We start from the raw sequence: 12256 nt of genomic DNA, 5'->3' as shown, positions 1-12256 counted from the left end.
TGACGCAAGCACCACAATCGAAAATAAAACATTAGCTCTACGTAGACGCCACAAACTTTGAAGAATAAAATTTAACTTTTATATTAGTTTTCTTGTAATCCACAAACAGATATTTGTTAGAAAATGCATACAAAGCACTCGGAACCACATATGAATTGTTCAAATTTTATTTAATAAAACGATATTTGAATGTTACGCGATAATTTTCGTATTAAATTTCATATTGATGCTTTTTGAAACAAAAATAAAAGACGACGTACATCAGTGTAAAGCGCCCCAAATACTTAAAAAATTATGTTATCCGAACATGAACGTACTAGCCGCGACGGACAGGCGAAATTGGTAGTCAATTGGTACTGAGTGACTGACTGAGGTAGATGCATGCATTTTCTCAGGGCGTATCGAGTCTATTGACTCCCATAAGCTTCCCCATTCGAGCTCGATGCGATTGGTACTGGTTCACTCCTTTCCCCATTTGCCTAGCTATTGTTTAGATAACCAGCATTTAAAAAATGTAGCACTTCTTCTTTCTTTAATTATAATCAACATTTTTAACCCATAGAATGCTCCCATCGTCCAGAGGTGATCAACGTAGTCTACTCAATCATCCTGTGATGATCTGAATTTTTTTATTCTTTCACACATAAAGTTCTTGAAATGACGTATAGATGACATAAGCATATATATATATATATATATATATAGTTCTTTCTTTATTATTTTTTTCCTATTTTTTCATAACAGATTTGCTTGTGCTATATAGAATGAGTACGTTATTGAGTACTGGTGGAGTGCCTGCCTGCAATCACTATTTTGTCAGTGATGGTGGATTCGTACCCAGATTCTCTGTTTGTATCACTTTTTTCGATTGTATTATAGGTACGGTGGAACCTGTACGAAGCAGAACGTCAAAAGTCTTGAAATGATACATTATTTTAGACAGGTTTCCAATTTTCAAAGGTGCACACACACATAAAAGCATTAATCAATGAAGGGACTATTTTTTAATTCCGTCGAAGACAGGTTTACATCTCACATAGTGTATTTGCAACGTTTGAGTTTTGAGTGCCATCCATCTTTTACAAAAGAAAACTGAAAAAAAGAGAAAATTTTTTTGTCGCCATTTTGAGAGAAGCATTTCTCCGATTATTCCCGTACCTAAGGATTAAAATACCTTCTAATACATGATTCGAACATTTCACATCAGAATGAAAATCAAGTTTCGTAGCACAGTGATACAGATTCTAGACAACAGTGGTGTAAATTACACAATCTTATTAGACTAAAATAGAGGAATAAAACCGGTGAAATCAACCTAGTTCTCGACAAATTAAAATCAAATGATGAGCTAAAACTTTACGATCATTTTGAAACTCTGTGGGTTTCGATATCGAAGGATAAGATTGAATAAAAAGGTCTAAGATCAAAAGACCCAAAAAGCCGACTATCACGACGGACGCCTACAAACGATTTTTTAGTTTAAAATAGAGGACTTCAAAGCTGATAACAGATAAACATTATGAAAATTTGCGTAACTAAATTACCCGCATTATTTTTTTGATTACCAACTTCAAGTAAACGCTCTCAGCCAGCATCGTATTAAAATATGTGCACATTTAAAAAAATCATTTTAGTTGTTCGGATATGAGAAGTTTTACTGTATAGCTCTATCCATCAAATATGAAATTGAATAATTTCAATTTTATCACAATATTTGTACTGATCTTAATTTAGTAAGAAAAGCTGTGAAATTGATAAAAAAAACCTCCGAGGGAAAAACATCCAAGCAAATACGACAAAACTTGGTTATAACGACATCGAAGATTCCACGGAATTTTGACATTATATACAAGGTTGACATTTTTAAGGATTTTTCAAGTATGCAAAATATAATCAGGTGCAGTAATATGCTACGCATGAAGCCTCCGTACTATTCAATATGGTTTTTTTTTTTTAACATATGACGTTTTTATCAATAGAATCGACAAACATTTCCTCTATGTTCTGGACATTAATTATATAGCAATTTCTCAGCAAAAAGGAAAACAAACGAATGGCGAAAAATATAACGTTATCTCTGAGGTCGTTGCGTTTCCATTGACGTAATAAGCAAGGTTCATTAGCATTATTCTCTATGGGAATCTGTCGTAACAACCCCCTAATGGCGTTATAGCAGAGGTGTCGTTACAATCGAACGTGACGGTAAATACGACACGATTTCGCCGGAAACATTTCCTTCAACCAAGGCCGTAGCCAGATATGTTTTTTTTGGAAAGGGGGAAATGGCTAATTCCATTTAAATTAGAAGTTTCCTAAAATTTCGAGAGCAAGTTCCCGATGGTTCCCGTCCTATGGCTATAAACGTGTCAATTGTGTTACAATTTACTACTTCCGGGGGTAAGCCATTCCATTTATTAACAACCCTATTAGAGAAAAATTCCCTGTGACACCATAACCTTGCATTGTCCCTCACCAATCGATACTGGTGTCCCCTTGTAAAAGCAGTCGATTGGCGGTGTGCTAAAAGTTCATGGTCCATCCTATCCATCCCATTGAAAATTTTGAACACTTCGATTATATCTCCTCGACACCTGCGTTCATCCAATGTAAACATATTCAAAAAATGAAGTCACGCGTAGCTCTTCTCTGCACCCCTTCAACCAAGTCTATGTCCCTCTGTAGGTATGGGGGATCTACATGAAATTTTGCTTAAAGTTTGACATAAAAATGACTTTTTCATAGAAAATGCGACAGGCAATCCAAAATTTATTAGTTTTCACCATCATGAGGCACTTTCTACCAAAAAATGTTTCTAAAGTTCACTCCAGTACCATTTTCTAGAGAAGTGCTAAGAAAGAAGTCAAATACCTTAAAATACACAAATTTGAAAAATTATTTCGGTTGTTTCAGATACGAGAATTTTTACTGTATCTGTTCATCATCGTGGAATTGAATAATTTCAATATGGGCACAATATGCATTCTGATCTTTAGCAAAAAAAAACCTGTGAAATTGATAGAAACCTCTGTGGGGGGAAAGCAACGAAACAAATAAATACGACACGATTTCGCTTACAAAATTGCCTTCAATCTGGGCCGTACGCAGAATTTTTTTTTTTTTTGCGAATGGTGGGGTGAAAAACCATATAAATTAGTTATATAAAATTTCGAGCGCCGACCACCAACCCCCTTCCCCCCCATGGCTACGGATTTACCTTCGACGATACACAATAGAAGAATTCGATTCTTTAGTATATTGACATAAGGTTATTAACATATGCAAAAACAGGGAAAAGAAATTATGTTGAAATTGAATGGGTATGGCAGGATAACTATAGACAAAAGACTATTTAGGTATTTAGATATTCCATTGGAGAAATCACGACGGTGTACTACTATCAAAAGTTTTAACCCTCTATGGTCAAGTGTCCATTTGAATATACATGGCAAATACATGGTAGAAAAAACCTATTTCACTAATTTCTTTTTTTTTTTTTTTTTTTTTTTTTTGGTATTTTAGAAAGTACGATTTCAGTATAACATTAAATTCAGGGCAAAGTGTATATTTTACTATTTTACGCTTAATTAATCATTTCAGCTAATTGAAAAATTCAGTTTAATTAAATTGCTGCAATTGTTTTAATATTGAGCACCAATTTACACCCGTTTCTGTGTAGAATTTTTTTTTCAATAAGTTTTCATGAGGGTCAAACTCTAGAGAGTAAAATTAGACGTTTTCTGAAATTTCGAGAGTGGTGCATTCCCCCCCCCCCCCCGGCTATGGCCCGGTCTTCGATAGTAGTTTGTATATATACTCATAATAACTTGTACAACTGTTTTTCGTGGTCCCCATTCGTGGCCTGCAGGCGATGTGCATCTGTGCACCTGCCCATGTCCCCCCATATCTTTGTATTTAATGACATTTTTTTTGTACGGTGAATGAAGGAATTGTGGAAGGAGTCCTGCTGTTGGTTGGCTTGGGCTGTCCGGCTGGCATTGTGGTTGCCGGTCTTGGATGTCGGATTTTCCACCATGGCCCACGTCTCCTGAGACGAACCAGCTTATATTCCCTAGGGGGAACAGAACGGGGGGCCATGGTTGGTCTGGAGGTCTTCGATAGTAAAAATATAATTGATGACTGAAATTGATCCGTTTTAATATACACAAAAACCAAAAAAAAAATTTGCGTTGAAATTCAACGGGTATTGACTAGGAATGGGACTAATAGTGACTTGATCGAATAAACTAATGCCGAATATCAGATTAATGTTTTAGCAAAAAACCGAATATGATGAATTGCAATGAATTTTACTAAAATTCATCACAATTATAAATAAAATTGATGTTTTTAATTGAAAATAAAATTAGGTAATCACAAATGATTGATATTGAATTTTAATTATACAATGTTATTTGTATAAATATTAAAAAACTGGCAGTAGAAAGATTTTTATTGCCACGATACTGACAATCAAATTTAACGATGATATGTTGTATTTTAATACAATATTACTTACGGAATCAATTTTTTTCAAACTATACTTTCACATCTAATCAAGAAATTGTCAACCATTATTTGCTCTCAACTAGTAAATGCATCATGATATATTTACGACTTATTTTCTTATTTTTTTCTTAATTCAGATATTCTCTCTCTTTGCCCCTTTTCCCTCTTTTAATAGTTAAATACATATCTTGTCTAGGTACATCCTTCAGTTGGTGAACTTGTGTATAGTTCATGCTCACTTCCACCTCATTGCAGCAAGATTCTAGTTTCAGTTTAATGTTTTCCTGATCCTAGAAATTCACCCTGACATAACATTTTTCATAGGAAGGCATATACACCACACATTAAAATATAATCAGTAAATTTTTAATTTATGGGAAAAATTCCAACTAGATTTTTAAAATTAGTTTGTTCTCAGATTTACACAGGTATTCAGCCGAATACCCAAGTATTGTTCGATCGAACTGAATATTCGACAAAAGGGCCGAATACCAAATAGCAGCCGAAGATTCGTCCCATCTCTAGCACTGACAGAATGACCTTCTACTGAAAAATATTTCGGAATTCAGGATATCCCGTCATAGAAATCACGACTATGTGCAATTAAAAATTTTATAAGGTCACATAAAAGATATAAATTAATAACATTTACATGAAAATTATGAGAAGAAAAAAACTTACCCATGGTCAGGGATTATAACTAATCCAGAGAAAGAAGAATATTCACGTGGAACAAACTCAAGTAGTCCAGGACATGATAAACACTCGGAACATCATCATCACAGCCTTGCGCAACAGAAGGCACCAGGAAACTCACAACATCAGATGAGAACGGCATTTGAAAATCCGATCAACCACCGATACACCGACATGTCAATCCCAATAACGCGGTTTTATCCTGTAAAAAAAATCGAACGTTATAAGACCCCACTCAGTTTTTCAAGACATCGAATAAATAGGGGGAAGGAAGGAAAAGGAGATTTTTTTTTCTCTTTCCTACGAGGCTCACAGTCAGTCACGATGAAACATATTTAAAACGAACACAAAACAGAATAAAAGTCGCGCAGGAACGAAGGCACTGCCGTAATAAAACACAGAAACCCAAAAACTGAAAGGGGGAAAAAATGAAATTTCACACAAAAAGTGAAGGGGAGAATGAACTGGATGCGGGGGAATAAAAGTTACGCCAGGATTTTCTCTGTCTCTTTCTCTATGTGTGTGCCTTTTCTGTATCTCTCTCAACAGAAATGACCTCAGAGATGACCCGGTCATCGGCGCCATCTACCGGAGCGTATCGCAACCACGGGGGATCGGCGGAAGACTATCAATATTTCTTCCCCCCGGCAGGAAAAACCAATTTCCATCGCAAAAGTATTCTTCCTATTCAACTGTGTGCAGAAGATCGAACAATATTTCATCATAATGATAAAATAAGCAAGCTTATGAAAAATGTAATTTATTAAAATTCAAAGCATCTTTGATTCATGGTCCATTTCCGTACTTTCAAAGCTCAACCAAAAATTCCAGGAATTTTCCGATTCATTTTCCAGAAAACCGTACATTAATTCAACTAATGGTTAAAAATTTTGATCCTCCTACCAGTTATGGAGTTGATTAACTCTTAACGCATTATATTTCCTTCTGAAATTGAATAATGTTGCAATAACTCACAATCTGATCATTTTATTTGGTACTACATTACTGCTAAAAAGTAAAGCAACAAAAACAAAAAATGCTCATAAAAGCAAATGTTTTTATTCTTTTTTTGTTGGCATTTACACAGGTCGTAAGATGAAGAAAGATATTCTCAGGCGCAAAGAAAATACGAAATCAAAACTAAATAACAGCCGCATGAAAAAAAAAATAATCGTATATTGAGCCACAAAAAAGTTCTATGAAGGGTGTCGGCGATATCATCACTTAAATGATGTCGTGTATTCGACTTTTCCTTTACAACAACGCAACGTTAAAATACAGAATTTCTTCAAAATATGTCATTTATGTACCAAATTTATTAGCACCCGGAAAATCCCGCTACTCAATTTTTTTGCTGCCTAATAGTTCCCGCTTAAGTTTGCCTGTAGTGTATGCGAATGTGGTAGCTTTTCGTTCTTAAAGTCCTTCACAGTGACGAATTTTCAGTGTGTTGTGTAACTTTTGAACAGCAGCGTAGTTTGATCAGAACAAACTTAGACTGACAAAAATGAGCAAAATAAATTATTTCCATCTTGATTCTTAGGAACAAAAAGCATCAATCACGTGAATTTAGCAGTACTGACTGTACAATGATGAAATTTATAATTATAATTTTAATTGAAGCGATTTCTACCTACTAGCTAAGTTATACCCTGATAACAGGAATGGAAAACGCCTCTTAAACCAAACCCAACCCTTTAATGGTTTACCGTAATTTCAACCTACGGTAAACTATTAAAACCCTAAAAAATCAAGAGTTTTATCAGTTTTGAAAAAGGGTGGGTTCTAACCGGTCTGGTCAATGTGAGTTTTGACTACTTCAAGTGGACAAAACTCGCTCAAATCTTTTCCCCACTAACTCCTAAAAAAGTAGTTCCATGAGACTGCCTTGATTTATAATAACCCAATTTAATCAATGACTGAAGAAGTAAAATATGGATACTTGAGTGAATATAATTAATTAACGAATCTACAAGTCAAGATTTGCTGAAAACTTGAAGGAAACTTAATTCAAACCATAATAAAAACAAGTAAAAAATAAAAGAATAACCAATGTAAATCAGTTTTGGCATGGTTTTGGACATTATGCAGTCGTCGTTCGTCATAAAGACCCCATGTTATTGGTTGCGACCATTCCGTTGCAACGACTGGTAGGATGTCCCAAATGTATATTCTTCCTTCCGATATAACATTCATTTTCGACGGGACGATGGGGATCTTTATAACGATTGTCGACTGTAGTAAAAACCAGAATATTTACCATGTTTTATATGTCCACCTTATTGTCCGAAACCCTAAGTGTGACAGACACTATTAGCTAGTGTGTGATAGACATCATTACCTAGTTAATAATTTAATAATTGGCATAATTAGTGAAAAGAATTTATCTCAAGATATATTAAGAAATAATTTCAGAATTATTGAAATAAATAATTAAAGAATCAATTAACATGGTTCCTTATTAAAATTAATCAGTAGTAAGTCAAAGTTTTGCAGAATTAGTGAAAAAAATGACTTCAGAATCAAAATTGTTGAAAAAAATAATAATTTCAGAACAAAGAGTCTCCAATTACTTTTGCCCCAATGGGGAACCCCATTGGCTCCTCCTATTAAGATGTCACTGTAAATTGCATGAGTAAGCCCTTGTAAAAATCTGGATTCGTGGGACGTTGTTTTTTTTAATTTAGTGAAACCAGTGACGCAATAAGTGCATTTATAACAGGACTGTAAGGGAATTTGTACGACTCATCCAGGAAGCCACAGCGAATCAGATTTGAGTCGTGACCCATGGCTCGAAAGCCCCTGGCTATAAGAGGATTCATACGACCCATTTCTACAGCCTATGCGAATCAAGTTGGGTCGTGACCGATAGCTCAAGAATCCCTGGCTGTTAATGGAGTTGTACGACCCCCTCGGAAGCCCCCTGCGATCTATCGGTTAAGAACCCCTGGATTCAAACCTTCTCCAGTTGCTAGCTAAGATACATTATTCTTATTTCAGAAATGAAAAATCCCTCTCAATTTCAATTTAACGTAAACCATTAAAGCCCTGAAAAATTCCGTTAGAAATCCATTGGCAGTATTTTTCAAGAAACTAAAAAATAAAAAACAAATCTAAAAGGAAAAAAAAATCAAGTCATACCCCCTTGGCGCTTTGGACAAGAAAATAGAAATAAGCGTTTTAAAAATCCGTCTTTTGGCCCGAAGCCACTGATTAGAAAAGAATGTCCATTAAACCGATAATGTGGTCTAAATTCCGAACAGAGACGCAGACCATCCATTCTTTTCAAGCACTAAATGATCACATTTCGGGGTTCACATGTCAATCTACCAACCAACCAAACAAAATGTGGTTACAATAGTAAGACAAATATTAAATGTTCTTTGAGAGTAGATTTGGATTCATATAACCCGTATAGGATTTTTAAAGCTCAGTATAAAAGCTCCATCAATAATATGGTTTCAAATGGATTTTTATGAGTCAGTTTTTGAAATAAAACAAATACATGTATATAAAAGCATACAATGATACCTCGGATAATGAATGAACAATTTTACCGTGATTTTTCTGCCTCGGCTAACGAAAATTTTCGTTGATATAGATGTACGCGTTAACATAAAACAGCCGCGTCGCGAGCCGAGTTTTCGCACCAATCCTCACACGTCTAAATCACTGTCACTCGAGCCCTATCAACTCATGTCCACCTTGGAATGTTTTTCCAGATGTACTAACTCAGCTTCTCTTCCTGAAAATTTTTGAACCATTTCTCGTAAAATGAAAGATTCAGCCGATAGAAAATGCATTGAAAGAAAAAAAGGAGCCCGTGTTTTAAGAGCACGCGTTCTTTCAGGGCAAGTCTGTTAGCATCAAACTGAGCAGTGTGGATATTACAGGAACTTTTCCATCTGCACGTATCAGACACAGAAGTGAGGTGACCAAAACAAATGAATGGGGACACCTACTAACTCGACTGGGTTGTGTAAACACCAGCATAAGTTGGTTGTGTTGCATTGTATAAAATGAAAAGATCTCCAGTGCCTCACCTTCCAGTAAATTCCCTTTTTTTCCTATTTTGGAGCTCTGCATTTTAACCTTTGGTCAGTTTTTGTCTTTTCTTGGAGTTTTAAAAATGTTATCTTTAAATTTTGAGCAGTTTCTGGAATGAATTAAATGATTTTACACAGAAACCTTAGGGATATCATGTTTCATCTAACGAACGTGATTCAGGAACAAATTATCTTCGTTAGCCAAGGTATCACTGTATTAAAAAAAAAAAGTCTACAACTAAAATAAGAATTTTTTTAAATTAACATATAATGAAGTATAGACGAAAAGCACGCATTCAAAGCGACAATCCAAAAAGATTTGGTTAAACACATCGCAAGTGGGGGACAGAGCTCGTGTTGACTGAGATCTCACTCCAACCTCGTCCTACTGGAATTTAAAACTCTTTCTTCAGCTGCAGAACGTACTACAGTTAAACTCGGTTGTAACGACACCTCGACTGTCAGTAATTGGCGGTCCGGACTGATTCCCATGGAACAGCGTTTCTCAACCTTTCTAAACCCAAGGACCAGTAAAATGCCTGAAACAACTTGACGGATCACTTGTGTACCGTATATCGGGATATTCCTGCGACTGATTTTGATTACAATTTTTATATACATTTGTCCCGTTTTTCCCATTTATTTGAATTTTTAATGCATATATGTACTAAAGTCGTGAACACAAAGCGTTTTTATAAAACATAAGTTATATTATGATAATTAAGGCCAAAAAATATGAATATTCGGCTCACGTTTTTTTTTCGCAGTTTTTCAACAATTTTAATAATAATTGATGATTCTGCCTACTTATGGCAAAGTTTTTTGTCACAAATGATGTCCCGTATTTTACCCCTGTTGGTTCACCGTGTTTCTCAATCAAATACGGTAATCTGATCATTTGAATATTTTTCTTCGTGAAATGCATATTTTACTGCGTTTTAACAGTATTTTATTTTCCCACCTTTCAGCAATTTTAGCAGTATGAATTAGCGAATTGCACTTAAGGCAATAAATTACATTTTTAGCAAAATTTAGTGATACCCCGTATTTAGGATCGCATTTTCCTCGACGATGCATGATGAACCTAAGTACGAAGGTGCAATTTCTATTCAAACCCAAACCATTTTTTCTAGTATCAGTTACAACGGTTGAATAATTTTTCATTCAGTTAGAATCAAACAATCAGGTCTGCCTGCGGACCACAGGTTGAGAAATGCTGCCATAGAGAATAATGTTAAGAAATCTTGCTTATAACGTCGTGCAAACACCTTGGTTATAACGAAAAATTTTTCGTCATTTTTGTGTTCATTTCAATGACGATTTCTTGAGAAATATACACCGCACGTTAAAAAAAATTTTTTTATTACATATTTGACGTTCCTACTTGCTCATTGACATGACCACTACGAAAAACATTTCCGATTGTTGCCCTTCCCGACTATTTTTTTATAAAAATGACCCGTTTTTTTCAACGAAGCTTGCTTTAACTCCCAATCTTTACTAGAACAAGGAATGAAGGTAATTTCCACAATTTAAAAATTGCGTACCGATAAATAAATATGGTCAAATATTTATGTCACATGTATTTGTCAAGTTAATTTTTTCCCCATGAAATACATTTTAGCAACTTTTGCTGCAGCACTGTATTATTCGCCAAGAGTTATTTAAAAGTAATATTTGGCACTTTACCGACATTTAGCAACATGTTCTGTGAGAATCGCGATGTCCCGTATCAATTCAATTTCTCCATATTTTTCTCGATCAAAAATGGTCACCGTGATCATAAAGAAATAAAACCTTCAGCACGGGGTACTATAGATTGCCTCTCATTATAACCCCCTTCATCACTTAACCCCCTTCACGATCACGGACGATATATTTTGTCCAAACACTAGTAGAATAAATTCAATCCAGTTGTCTGTGTTTACTTTCGTCTCTCCTCACCATCGCGAAGCTTTATCGTAATCCTATGAACCGAAGTTGTGTCTCCCCCCCCCCCCATATACTGTATCTTTCTACTACATACGTGTAAGAGCGAAAGAGAACGCATGCGGTGAGGGTGAAAGAGATCTCTCCGCTTATATTCTTTTATCTACGTATCCATTATATTGTGTGTTTTTCCCTTTTCTATTTTTTCCTCTTGTAGTCCTATATTTTTTTTTCATTTCCCCTTCTTCATACTTTTTTTAGCGTGCGGTTAGGTTGGGAAATGGTTACCAGATTTATCGCCGATACGTCAAATAGAGATCATCAAAAGCATGTACGTGAAGGGAGGTCAAAAACGTCAATCTCGGTTGCAACCTCAAAAAAGTTTTGGAATCTTCGATGTCGTTATAACCGAGTTTGACTGTGCTTCCCTACTTTGCATTAACAACTCACGATGTTAAATTATCCTCTCTCACAAAGTCATGATATTATTTATTTATAAATTATATGAATCGATTGTTTTGAGAAGAAAGTCATTATAATAAAAGAGAAGGGAAAAAACTGCTAACAGCTTTGTTCGAAGCGGTAATGGTGAAACGTTAACGACTAATAAAGAAACGGAAAAGAATCAAGGGATTGGATGGCATTTTAACAAATAGAAAAAGAGAATTTTTAACTACCTAACTCTTGTTTTTTTTCCCCCTTTCTGAAAAAAAAAGGAGAAAAAAAACCTCAAATTACAGAAAGTGAAACAAAAGAAAATGGGACGAACGAAAAAATTAGAAAACGGGAGGCTGTAAAAAGTTTTGATTGTCCATTGCGACAAAGTAATACAAATACACACTTGCGTGAGGAGTAATTTCATTTTACAGAATCTCAAGAAGTTCTTTGTTGTTTTTTTTATTATAATTTTTTGTTTCACGGAAGAACGGATCAGAAGAATCCCTTTATTAGTAGTGACTTTATAGGAATACATTTCCTCTCGGAACAAAGATTCGATTTTAATGCACCATCTTTACACACACACATATATATATATTCGAATGCTCGGTTTTTTTTTTAAAAAGGCAAAATAAATACTC

At 35.0% G+C, this 12256-nt stretch overlaps 1 protein-coding gene across 5 annotated transcripts in view; it reads right to left on the bottom strand.

Moving 5' to 3' along the window:
- The window catches only part of LOC149088219 (uncharacterized), a 144229-nt gene that overhangs the window by 74979 nt on the left and 56994 nt on the right, over positions 1-12256 (bottom strand). For 4 of the 5 annotated variants that reach the window (XM_089245571.1, XM_089245574.1, XM_089245572.1 and 1 more), the window contains exon 3: positions 5188-5404. The gene's annotated coding sequence lies outside the window, so the exon portion shown is untranslated. Of the gene's footprint in view, positions 1-5187; positions 5728-12256 lie in introns of those variants that run through there. The other variant, XM_089245573.1, reaches the window with a different exon arrangement.

Source organism: Pholcus phalangioides, unplaced genomic scaffold (assembly GCF_987345545.1).
Source record: "Pholcus phalangioides strain wild (caught in Gottingen) unplaced genomic scaffold, Ppha-v1.0 ptg000003l_1, whole genome shotgun sequence".
Classification (NCBI taxonomy): Eukaryota; Metazoa; Arthropoda; class Arachnida; order Araneae; family Pholcidae; genus Pholcus; species Pholcus phalangioides.
Note: the sequence above shows the minus strand (reverse complement) of the source record. Positions and strands in the feature narration are given on the sequence as shown.